Source organism: Cetorhinus maximus, unplaced genomic scaffold (genome assembly GCF_964194155.1).
Source record: "Cetorhinus maximus unplaced genomic scaffold, sCetMax3.hap1.1 HAP1_SCAFFOLD_528, whole genome shotgun sequence".
Classification (NCBI taxonomy): Eukaryota; Metazoa; Chordata; class Chondrichthyes; order Lamniformes; family Cetorhinidae; genus Cetorhinus; species Cetorhinus maximus.
Genome location: NW_027596470.1, coordinates 210,154 through 223,031, shown reverse-complemented (window position 1 = coordinate 223,031; position 12,878 = coordinate 210,154).

Below are 12,878 nucleotides of genomic sequence, written 5' to 3'. Positions count from 1 at the left end.
CACACCCTCAAACACGCTGCCACGTGTCAGTATTCTCACACCCTCAGTCACGCTGCCACGTGTCAGTATTCTCACACCCTCAGACACGCTGTCACGTGTCAGTATTCTCACAACCTCAGCCACGCTGCCAAGTGTCAGTATTCTCACACCCTCAGTCACGCTGCCACGTGTCAATATTCTCACACCCTCAGTCATGCTGTCACGTGTCAGTATTCTCACACCCTCAGACACGCTGCCACGTGTCAGTATTCTCACAACCTCAGAAACGCCGCCACGTGTCAGTATTCTCACACCCTCAGACACGCTGCCACGTGTCAGTATTCTCACACCCTCATACACGCTGCCATGTGTCAGTATTCTCACACCCTCAGACACGCTGCCACGTGTCAGTATTCTCACACCCTCAAACACGCTGCCACGTGTCAGTATTCTCACACCCTCAAACACGCTGTCACGTGTCAGCATTCTCACACACTCAGACACGCTGCCACGTGTCAGTATTCTCACACCCTCAGACACGCTGCCACGTGTCAGTATTCTCACACCCTCAGACACGCTGCCACGTGTCAGTATTCTCACATCCTCAGACACGCTGCCACGTGTCAGTATTCTCACACCCTCAGACAAGCTGCCACGTGTCAGTATTCTCACACCTTCAAACACGCTGCCACGTGTCAGTATTCTCACACCCTCAGACACGCTGTCATGCTGTGACGTGTCAGTATTCTCACACCCTCAGTCACGCTGTGACGTGTCAGTATTCTCACACCCTCAGACACGCTGCCACGTGTCAGTATTCTCACAACCTCAGACACGCTGCCACGTGTCAGTATTCTCACACACTCAGACACGCTGCCACGTGTCAGTATTCTCACACCCTCAGACACGCTGTCATGCTGTCACGTGTCAGTATTCTCACACCCTCAGTCACGCTGTCACGTGTCAGTATTCTCACACCCTCAGACACGCTGCCACGTGTCAGTATTCTCACACCCTCAGACACGATGCCACGTGTCAGTATTCTCACACCCTCAAACACGCTGTCACGCTGTCACGTGTCAATATTCTCACACCCTCAGACACGCTGCCACGTGTCAGTATTCTCACACCATCAAACACGCTGTCACGCTGTCACGTGTCAGTATTCTCACACCCTCAGACACGCTGCCATGTGTCAGTATTCTCACACCATCAGTCACGCTGCCACGTGTCAGTATTCTCACACCCTCAAACACGCTGTCACGCTGTCACGTGTCAGTATTCTCACACCCTCAGACACGCTGCCATGTGTCAGTATTCTCACACCCTCAGACACGCTGCCATGTGTCAGTATTCTCACACCCTCAGACACGCTGCCATGTGTCAGTATTCTCACACCCTCAGACACGCTGCCACGTGTCAGTATTCTCACACCCTCAAACACGCTGCCACGCAGTCACGTGTCGGTATTCTCAAACCCTCAGTCACGCAGCCACGTGTCAGTATTCTCACACCCTCAAACATGCTGTCACGTGTCAGTATTCTCACACCCTCAGTCACGCTGCCACGTGTCAGTATTCTCACACCCTCAAACACGCTGCCACGTGTCAGTATTCTCACACCCTCAGACACGCTGCCACGTGTCAGTATTCTCACACCCTCAAACACGCTGTCACGTGTCAGTATTCTCACACCCTCAGACACGCTGTCATGTGTCAGTATTCTCACACCCTCAGTAACGCTGTCACGTGTCATTATTCTCACACCCTCAGACATGCAGCCACGTGTCAGTATTCTCACACCCTCAGACACGCTGCCACGTGTCAGTATTCTCACACCCTCAGACACGGTGCCATGTGTCAGTATTCTCACACCCTCAGACACGCTGCCACGTGTCAGTATTCTCACACCCTGAGACACGCTGCCACGTGTCAGTATTATCACACCCTCAAACACGCTGCCACGTGTCAGTATTCTGACACCCTCAAACACGCCTGTCATGTGTCAGTATTCTCACACCCTCAGACAAGCTGCCACGTGTCAGTATTCTCACACCCTCAGTCACGCTGCCACGTGTCAGTATTCTCACACCCTCAGTCACGCTGCCACGTGTCGGTATTTTCACACCCTCAGTCACGCTGTCACGTGTCAGTATTCTCACACCCTCAGGCACGCTGTCACGTGTCAGTATTCTCACACCCTCAGTCACGCTGTCACGTGTCAGTATTCTCACACCCTCAGACATGCTGCCACGTGTCAGTATTCTCACACCCTCAGACACGCTGCCACGTGTCAGTATTCTCACAACCTCAGACACGCTGCCACGTGTCAGTATTCTCACACCCTCAGATACGCTGCCACGTGTCAGTATTCTCACACCCTGAGACACCCTGCCACGTGTCAGTATTCTCACACCCTCAAACACGCTGCCACGTGTCAGTATTCTGACACCCTCAAACACGCCTGTCACGTGTCAGTATTCTCACACCCTCAGACACGCTGCCACCTGTCAGTACACTCACACCCTCAGTCACGCTGCCACGTGTCAGTATTCTCACACCCTCAGTCACGCTGCCACGTGTCAGTATTCTCACACCCTCAGTCACGCTGTCACGTGTCAGTATTCTCACACCCTCAAACACGCTGCCACGTGTCAGTATTCTCACACCCTCAGTCACGCTGCCACGTGTCAGTATTCTCACAACCTCAAACATGCTGTCACGTGTCAGTATTCTTACACCCTCAGACACGTTGCCACGTGTCAGTATTCTCACACCCCCAGTCAAGCTGCCACGTGTCAGTATTCTCACACCCTCAGTCACGCTGCCACGAGTCAGTATTCTCACACCCTCAGTCACGCTGCCACGTGTGAGTATTCTCACACCCTCAGACACGCTGTCACGTGTCAGTATTCTCACAACCTCAGTCACGCTGCCACGTGTCAGTATTCTCACACCCTCAGTCACGCTGCCACGTGTCAATATTCTCACACCCTCAGTCATGCTGTCACGTGTCAGTTTTCTCACACCCTCAGACACGCTGCCACGTGTCAGTATTCTCACACCCTCAGAAACGCTGCCACGTGTCAGTATTCTCACACCCTCAAACACGCTGCCACGTGTCAGTATTCTCACACCCTCATACACGCTGCCACGTGTCAGTATTCTCACAGCCTCAGTCACGCTGCCACGTGTCAGTATTCTCACACCCTCAAGCACGCTGCCACGTGTCAGTATTCTCACACCCTCAAACACGCTGTCACGTGTCAGTATTCTCACAACCTCAGTCACGCTGCCACGTGTCAGTATTCTCACAACCTCAGACACGCTGTCACGTGTCAGTATTCTCACACCCTCTGTCACGCTGCCACGTGTCAGTATTCTCACAACCTCAGACACGCTGCCACGTGTCAGTATTCTCACACCCTCAGACACGCTGCCACGTGTCAGTATTCTCACACCCTCAGACATGCTGCCACGTGTCAGTATTCTCACACCCTCAGACACGCTGCCACGTGTCAGTATTCTCAATCCCTCAGACACGCTGCCACGTGTCAGTATTCTCACACCCTCAGACACGCTGCCACGTGTCAGTATTCTCACACCTTCAAACACGCTGCCACGTGTCAGTATTCTCACAAGCTCAGACACGCTGCCACGTGTCAGTATTCTCACACCCTCAGTAACGCTGCCACGTGTCAGTATTCTCACACCCTCAGACACGCTGTCATGCTGTCACGTGTCAGTATTCTCACACCCTCAGTCACGCTGTCACGTGTCAGTATTCTCACACCCTCAGACACGCTGTCACGTGTCAGTATTCTCACAACCTCAGTCACGCTGCCACGTGTCAATATTCTCACACCCTCAGTCACGCTGCCACGTGTCAGTATTCTCACAACCTCAGTCACGCTGCCACGTGTCAATATTCTCACACCCTCAGTCACGCTGCCACGTGTCAGTATTCTCACACCCTCAGTCACGCTGCCACGTGTCAGTATTCTCTCACCCTCAGTCATGCTGTCACGTGTCAGTATTCTCACACCCTCAGAAACGCTGCCACGTGTCAGTATTCTCACACCCTCAGACACGCTGCCACGTGTCAGTATTCTCACACCCTCATACACGCTGCCATGTGTCAGTATTCTCACACCCTCAGACACGCTGCCACGTGTCAGTATTCTCACACCCTCAAACACGCTGCCACGTGTCAGTATTCTCACACCCTCAAACACGCTGTCACGTGTCAGCATTCTCACACCCTCAGACACGCTGCCACGTGTCAGTATTCTCACACCCTCAGACACGCTGCCACGTATCAGTATTCTCACACCCTCAGACACGCTGCCACGTGTCAGTATTCTCACATCCTCAGACACGCTGCCACGTGTCAGTATTCTCACACCCTCAGACACGCTGCCACGTGTCAGTATTCTGACACCTTCAAACACGCTGCCACGTGTCAGTATTCTCACACCCTCAGACACGCTGTCATGCTGTCACGTGTCAGTATTCTCACACCCTCAGTCACGCTGTCACGTGTCAGTATTCTCACACCCTCAGACACGCTGCCACGTGTCAATATTCTCACAACCTCAGACACGCTGCCACGTGTCAGTATTCTCACACACTCAGACACGCTGCCACGTGTCAGTATTCTCACACCCTCAGACACGCTGTCATGCTGTCACGTGTCAGTATTCTCACACCCTCAGTCACGCTGTCACGTGTCAGTATTCTCAATCCCTCAGACACGCTGCCACGTGTCAGTATTCTCACACCCTCAGACACGATGCCACGTGTCAGTATTCTCACACCCTCAAACACGCTGTCACGCTGTCACTTGTCAATATTCTCACACCCTCAGACACACTGCCACGTGTCAGTATTCTCACACCCTCAAACACGCTGTCACGCTGTCACGTGTCAGTATTCTCACACCCTCAGACACGCTGCCATGTGTCAGTATTCTCACACCCTCAGTCACGCTGCCACGTGTCAGTATTCTCACACCCTCAAACACGCTGTCACGCTGTCACGTGTCAGTATTCTCACACCCTCAGACACGCTGCCATGTGTCAGTATTCTCACACCCTCAGACACGCTGCCATGTGTCAGTATTCTCACACCCTCAGACACGCTGCCAAGTGTCAGTATTCTCACACCCTCAAACACGCTGCCACGTGTCAGTATTCTCACACCCTCAAACACGCTGCCACGTGTCAGTATTCTCACACCCTCAGTCACGCTGTCACGCTGCCACGTGTCAGTATTCTCACACCCTCAGTCACGCTGCCACGTGTCAGTATTCTCACACCCTCAAACATGCTGTCATGTGTCAGTATTCTCACACCCTCAGTCACGCTGCCACGTGTCAGTATTCTCACACCCTCAGACACGCTGCCACGTGTCAGTATTCTCACACCCTCAGACACGCTGCCACGTATCAGTATTCTCAAACCCTCAGACACGCTGTCACGTGTCAGTATTCTCACACCCTCAGACACGCTGCCACGTGTCAGTATTCTCACACCCTCCGACACGCTGCCACGTGTCAGTATTCTCACACCCTCAGTCACGCTGCCACGTGTCAGTATTCTCACACCCTCAGACACGCTGCCTCGTGTCAGTATTCTCACACCCTCAAACACGCTGCCACGTGTCAGTATTTTCACACCCTCAAACAGGCCTGTCACGTGTCATTATTCTCACACCCTCAGTCACGCTGCCACGTGTCAGTATTCTCACACCCTCAAACACGCTGTCACGTGTCAGTATTCTCACACCCTCAGACACGCTGCCACGTGTCAGTATTCTCACACCCTCAGTCACGCTGCCACGTGTCAGTATTCTCACACCCTCAAACACGCTGTCACGTGTCAGTATTCTCACACGCCCAGTCACGCTGCCACGTGTCAGTATTCTCACACCCTCAGTCACGATGCCACGTGTCATTATTCTCACACCCTCAGTCACGCTGCCACGTGTCAGTATTCTCACACCCTCAAACACGCTGTCACGTATCAGTATTCTCACACCCTCAGACACGCTGCCACGTGTCAGTATTCTCACACCCTCAGTCACGCTGCCACGTGTCAGTATTCTCACACCCTCAGACACGCTGCCACGTGTCAGTATTCTCACACCCTCAAACACGCTGTCACGTGTCAGTATTCTCACACGCTCAGTCACGCTGCCACGTGTCAGTATTCTCACACCCTCAGTCACGCTGTCACGTGTCAGTATTCTCACACCCTCAAACACGCTGCCACGTGTCAGTATTCTCACACCCTCAGTCACGCTGACACGTGTCAGTATTCTCAAACCCTCAAACATGCTGTCACGTGTCAGTATTCTCACACCCTCAGACAAGCTGCCACGTGTCAGTATTCTCACACCCTGAGACACGCTGCCACGTGTCAGTATTATCACACCCTCAAACACGCTGCCACGTGTCAGTATTCTGACACCCTCAAACACGCCTGTCACGTGTCAGTATTCTCACATCCTCAGACAAGCTGCCACGTGTCAGTATTCTCACACCCTCAGTTACACTGCCTCGTGTCAGTATTCTCACACCCTCAATCACGCTGCCACGTGTCGGTATTCTCACACCCTCAGGCACGCTGTCACGTGTCAGTATTCTCACACCCTCAGTCACGCTGTCACGTGTCAGTATTCTCACACCCTCAGACATGCTGCCACGTGTCAGTATTCTCACACCCTCAGAGACGCTGCCACTTGTCAGTATTCTCACACCCTCAGACACGCTGCCACGTGTCAGTATTCTCACACCCTCAGACACGCTGCCACGTGTCAGTATTCTCACACCCTGAGACACGCTGCCACGTGTCAGTATTCTCACACCCTCAAACACGCTGCCACGTGTCAGTATTCTCACACCCTCAAACACGCCTGTCACGTGTCAGTATTCTCACACCCTCAGACACGCTGCCACGTGTCAGTATTCTCACACCCTCAGTCACGTTGCCACGTGTCAGTATTCTCACTCCCTCAGTCACGCTGCCACGTGTCAGTATTCTCACACCCTCAGTCACGCTGTCACGTGTCAGTATTCTCACACCCTCAAACACGCTGCCACGTGTCAGTATTCTCACACCGTCAGTCACGCTGCCACGTGTCAGTATTCTCACACCCTCAGTCACGCTGCCACGTGTCAGTATTCTCACACCCTCAGACACGCTGTCACGCTGTCACGTGTCAATATTCTCACACCCTCAGACACGCTGCCACGTTTCAGTATTCTCACACCCTCAAACACGCTGTCACGCTGTCACGCTGTCTCGTGTCAGTATTCTCACACCCTCAGACACGCTGCCATGTGTCAGTATTCTCACACCCTCAGTCACGCTGCCACGTGTCAGTATTCTCACACCCTCAAACACGCTGTCACGCTGTCACGTGTCAGTATTCTCACACCCTCAGACACGCTGCCATGTGTCAGTATTCTCACACCCTCAGACACGCTGCCATGTGTCAGTATTCTCACACCCTCAGACACGCTGCCACGTGTCAGTATTCTCACACCCTCAGACACGCTGTCACGTGTCAGTATTCTCACACCCTCAGACACGCTGCCATGTGTCAGTATTCTCACACTCTCAGACACGCTGCCACGTGTCAGTATTCTCACACCCTCAAACACGCTGCCACGTGTCAGTATTCTCACACCCTCAAACACGCTGCCACGTGTCAGTATTCTCACACCCTCAGTCACGCTGTCACGCTGCCACGTGTCAGTATTCTCACACCCTCAGTCACGCTGCCACGTGTCAGTATTCTCACACCCTCAAACATGCTGTCATGTGTCAGTATTCTCACACCCTCAGTCACGCTGTCACGTGTCAGTATTCTCACACCCTCAGACACGCTGCCACGTATCAGTATTCTCAAACCCTCAGACACGCTGTCACGTGTCAGTATTCTCACACCCTCAGACACGCTGCCACGTGTCAGTATTCTCACACCCTCCGACACGCTGCCACGTGTCAGTATTCTCACACCCTCAGACACGCTGCCTCGTGTCAGTATTCTCACACCCTCAAACACGCTGCCACGTGTCAGTATTCTCACACCCTCAAACAGGCCTGTCACGTGTCATTATTCTCACACCCTCAGTCACGCTGCCACGTGTCAGTATTCTCGCACCCTCAGACACGCTGCCACGTGTCAGTATTCTCACACCCTCAGTCACGCTGCCACGTGTCAGTATTCTCACACCCTCAGACACGCTGCCACGTGTCAGTATTCTCACACCCTCAAACACGCTGTCACGTGTCAGTATTCTCACACCCTCAGACACGCTGCCACGTGTCAGTATTCTCACACCCTCAGTCACGATGCCACGTGTCATTATTCTCACACCCTCAGTCACGCTGCCACGTGTCAGTATTCTCACACCCTCAAACACGCTGTCACGTGTCAGTATTCTCACACCCTCAGACACGCTGCCACGTGTCAGTATTCTCACACCCTCAGTCACGCTGCCACGTGTCAGTATTCTCACACCCTCAGACACGCTGCCACGTGTCAGTATTCTCACACCCTCAAATACGCTGTCACGTGTCAGTATTCTCACACGCTCAGTCACGCTGCCACGTGTCAGTATTCTCACACCCTCAGTCACGCTGTCACGTGTCAGTATTCTCACACCCTCAAACACGCTGCCACGTGTCAGTATTCTCACACCCTCAGTCACGCTGCCACGTGTCAGTATTCTCACACCCTCAGACACGCTGTCACGTGTCAGTATTCTCACAACCTCAGCCACGCTGCCAAGTGTCAGTATTCTCACACCCTCAGTCACGCTGCCACGTGTCAATATTCTCACACCCTCAGTCATGCTGTCACGTGTCAGTATTCTCACACCCTCAGACACGCTGCCACGTGTCAGTATTCTCACAACCTCAGAAACGCCGCCACGTGTCAGTATTCTCACACCCTCAGACACGCTGCCACGTGTCAGTATTCTCACACCCGCATACACGCTGCCATGTGTCAGTATTCTCACACCCTCAGACACGCTGCCACGTGTCAGTATTCTCACACCCTCAAACACGCTGCCACGTGTCAGTATTCTCACACCCTCAAACACGCTGTCACGTGTCAGCATTCTCACACACTCAGACACGCTGCCACGTGTCAGTATTCTCACACCCTCAGACACGCTGCCACGTGTCAGTATTCTCACACCCTCAGACACGCTGCCACGTGTCAGTATTCTCACATCCTCAGACACGCTGCCACGTGTCAGTATTCTCACACCCTCAGACAAGCTGCCACGTGTCAGTATTCTCACACCTTCAAACACGCTGCCACGTGTCAGTATTCTCACACCCTCAGACACGCTGTCATGCTGTGACGTGTCAGTATTCTCACACCCTCAGTCACGCTGTGACGTGTCAGTATTCTCACACCCTCAGACACGCTGCCACGTGTCAGTATTCTCACAACCTCAGACACGCTGCCACGTGTCAGTATTCTCACACACTCAGACACGCTGCCACGTGTCAGTATTCTCACACCCTCAGACACGCTGTCATGCTGTCACGTGTCAGTATTCTCACACCCTCAGTCACGCTGTCACGTGTCAGTATTCTCACACCCTCAGACACGCTGCCACGTGTCAGTATTCTCACACCCTCAGACACGATGCCACGTGTCAGTATTCTCACACCCTCAAACACGCTGTCACGCTGTCACGTGTCAATATTCTCACACCCTCAGACACGCTGCCACGTGTCAGTATTCTCACACCATCAAACACGCTGTCACGCTGTCACGTGTCAGTATTCTCACACCCTCAGACACGCTGCCATGTGTCAGTATTCTCACACCATCAGTCACGCTGCCACGTGTCAGTATTCTCACACCCTCAAACACGCTGTCACGCTGTCACGTGTCAGTATTCTCACACCCTCAGACACGCTGCCATGTGTCAGTATTCTCACACCCTCAGACACGCTGCCATGTGTCAGTATTCTCACACCCTCAGTCACGCTGTCACGTGTCAGTATTCTCAAACCCTCAGACACGCTGCCACGTGTCAGTATTCTCACACCCTCAAACACGCTGCAACGTGTCAGTATTCTCACACCCTCAGTCACGCTGCCACGTGTCAGTATTCTCACACCCTCAGTCACGCTGTCACGTGTCGGTATTCTCAAACCCTCAAACACGCTGCCACGTGTCAGTATTCTCACACCCTCAGACACGCTGCCACGTGTCAGTATTCTCACACCCTCAAACACGCTGTCACGTGTCAGTATTCTCACACCCTCAGACACGCTGTCATGTGTCAGTATTCTCACACCCTCAGTCACGCTGCCACGTGTCAGTATTCTCACACCCTCAGTAACGCTGTCACGTGTCATTATTCTCACACCCTCAGACGTGCAGCCACGTGTCAGTATTCTCACACCCTCAGACACGCTGCCACGTGTCAGTATTCTCACACCCTCAGACACGCTGCCACGTGTCAGTATTCTCACACCCTCAGACACGCTGCCACGTGTCAGTATTCTCACACCCTGAGACACGCTGCCACGTGTCAGTATTATCACACCCTCAAACACGCTGCCACGTGTCAGTATTCTGACACCCTCAAACACGCCTGTCATGTGTCAGTATTCTCACACCCTCAGACAAGCTGCCACGTGTCAGTATTCTCACACCCTCAGTCACGCTGCCACGTGTCAGTATTCTCACACCCTCAGTCACGCTGCCACGTGTCGGTATTTTCACACCCTCAGTCACGCTGTCACGTGTCAGTATTCTCACACCCTCAGGCACGCTGTCACGTGTCAGTATTCTCACACCCTCAGTCACGCTGTCACGTGTCAGTATTCTCACACCCTCAGACATGCTGCCACGTGTCAGTATTCTCACACGCTCAGACGCGCTGCCACGTGTCAGTATTCTCACACCCTCAGACACGCTGCCACGTGTCAGTATTCTCACACCCTCAGATACGCTGCGACGTGTCAGTATTCTCACACCCTCAGACACGCTGCCACGTGTCAGTATTCTCACACCTTCAAACACGCTGCCACGTGTCAGTATTCTCACAAGCTCAGACACGCTGCCACGTGTCAGTATTCTCACACCCTCAGTAACGCTGCCACGTGTCAGTATTCTCACACCCTCAGACACGCTGTCATGCTGTCACGTGTCAGTATTCTCACACCCTCAGTCACGCTGTCACGTGTCAGTATTCTCACACCCTCAGACACGCTGTCACGTGTCAGTATTCTCACAACCTCAGTCACGCTGCCACGTGTCAATATTCTCACACCCTCAGTCACGCTGCCACGTGTCAGTATTCTCACAACCTCAGTCACGCTGCCACGTGTCAATATTCTCACACCCTCAGTCACGCTGCCACGTGTCAGTATTCTCACACCCTCAGTCACGCTGCCACGTGTCAGTATTCTCTCACCCTCAGTCATGCTGTCACGTGTCAGTATTCTCACACCCTCAGAAACGCTGCCACGTGTCAGTATTCTCACACCCTCAGACACGCTGCCACGTGTCAGTATTCTCACACCCTCATACACGCTGCCATGTGTCAGTATTCTCACACCCTCAGACACGCTGCCACGTGTCAGTATTCTCACACCCTCAAACACGCTGCCACGTGTCAGTATTCTCACACCCTCAAACACGCTGTCACGTGTCAGCATTCTCACACCCTCAGACACGCTGCCACGTGTCAGTATTCTCACACCCTCAGACACGCTGCCACGTATCAGTATTCTCACACCCTCAGACACGCTGCCACGTGTCAGTATTCTCACATCCTCAGACACGCTGCCACGTGTCAGTATTCTCACACCCTCAGACACGCTGCCACGTGTCAGTATTCTGACACCTTCAAACACGCTGCCACGTGTCAGTATTCTCACACCCTCAGACACGCTGTCATGCTGTCACGTGTCAGTATTCTCACACCCTCAGACACGCTGCCACGTGTCAATATTCTCACAACCTCAGACACGCTGCCACGTGTCAGTATTCTCACACACTCAGACACGCTGCCACGTGTCAGTATTCTCACACCCTCAGACACGCTGTCATGCTGTCACGTGTCAGTATTCTCACACCCTCAGTCACGCTGTCACGTGTCAGTATTCTCAATCCCTCAGACACGCTGCCACGTGTCAGTATTCTCACACCCTCAGACACGATGCCACGTGTCAGTATTCTCACACCCTCAAACACGCTGTCACGCTGTCACTTGTCAATATTCTCACACCCTCAGACACACTGCCACGTGTCAGTATTCTCACACCCTCAAACACGCTGTCACGCTGTCACGTGTCAGTATTCTCACACCCTCAGACACGCTGCCATGTGTCAGTATTCTCACACCCTCAGTCACGCTGCCACGTGTCAGTATTCTCACACCCTCAAACACGCTGTCACGCTGTCACGTGTCAGTATTCTCACACCCTCAGACACGCTGCCATGTGTCAGTATTCTCACACCCTCAGACACGCTGCCATGTGTCAGTATTCTCACACCCTCAGACACACTGCCACGTGTCTGTATTCTCACACCCTCAGACACGCTGCCACGTGTCAGTATTCTCACACCCTCAAACACGCTGCAACGTGTCAGTATTCTCACACGCTCAGTCACGCTGTCACGTGTCGGTATTCTCACACCCTCAGTCACGCTGTCACGTGTCAGTATTCTCAAACCCTCAGACACGCTGCCACGTGTCAGTATTCTCACACCCTCAAACACGCTGCAACGTGTCAGTATTCTCACACCCTCAGTCACGCTGCCACGTGTCAGTATTCTCACACCCTCAGTCACGCTGTCACGTGTCGGTATTCTCAAACCCTCAAACACGCTGCCACGTGTCAGTATTCTCAC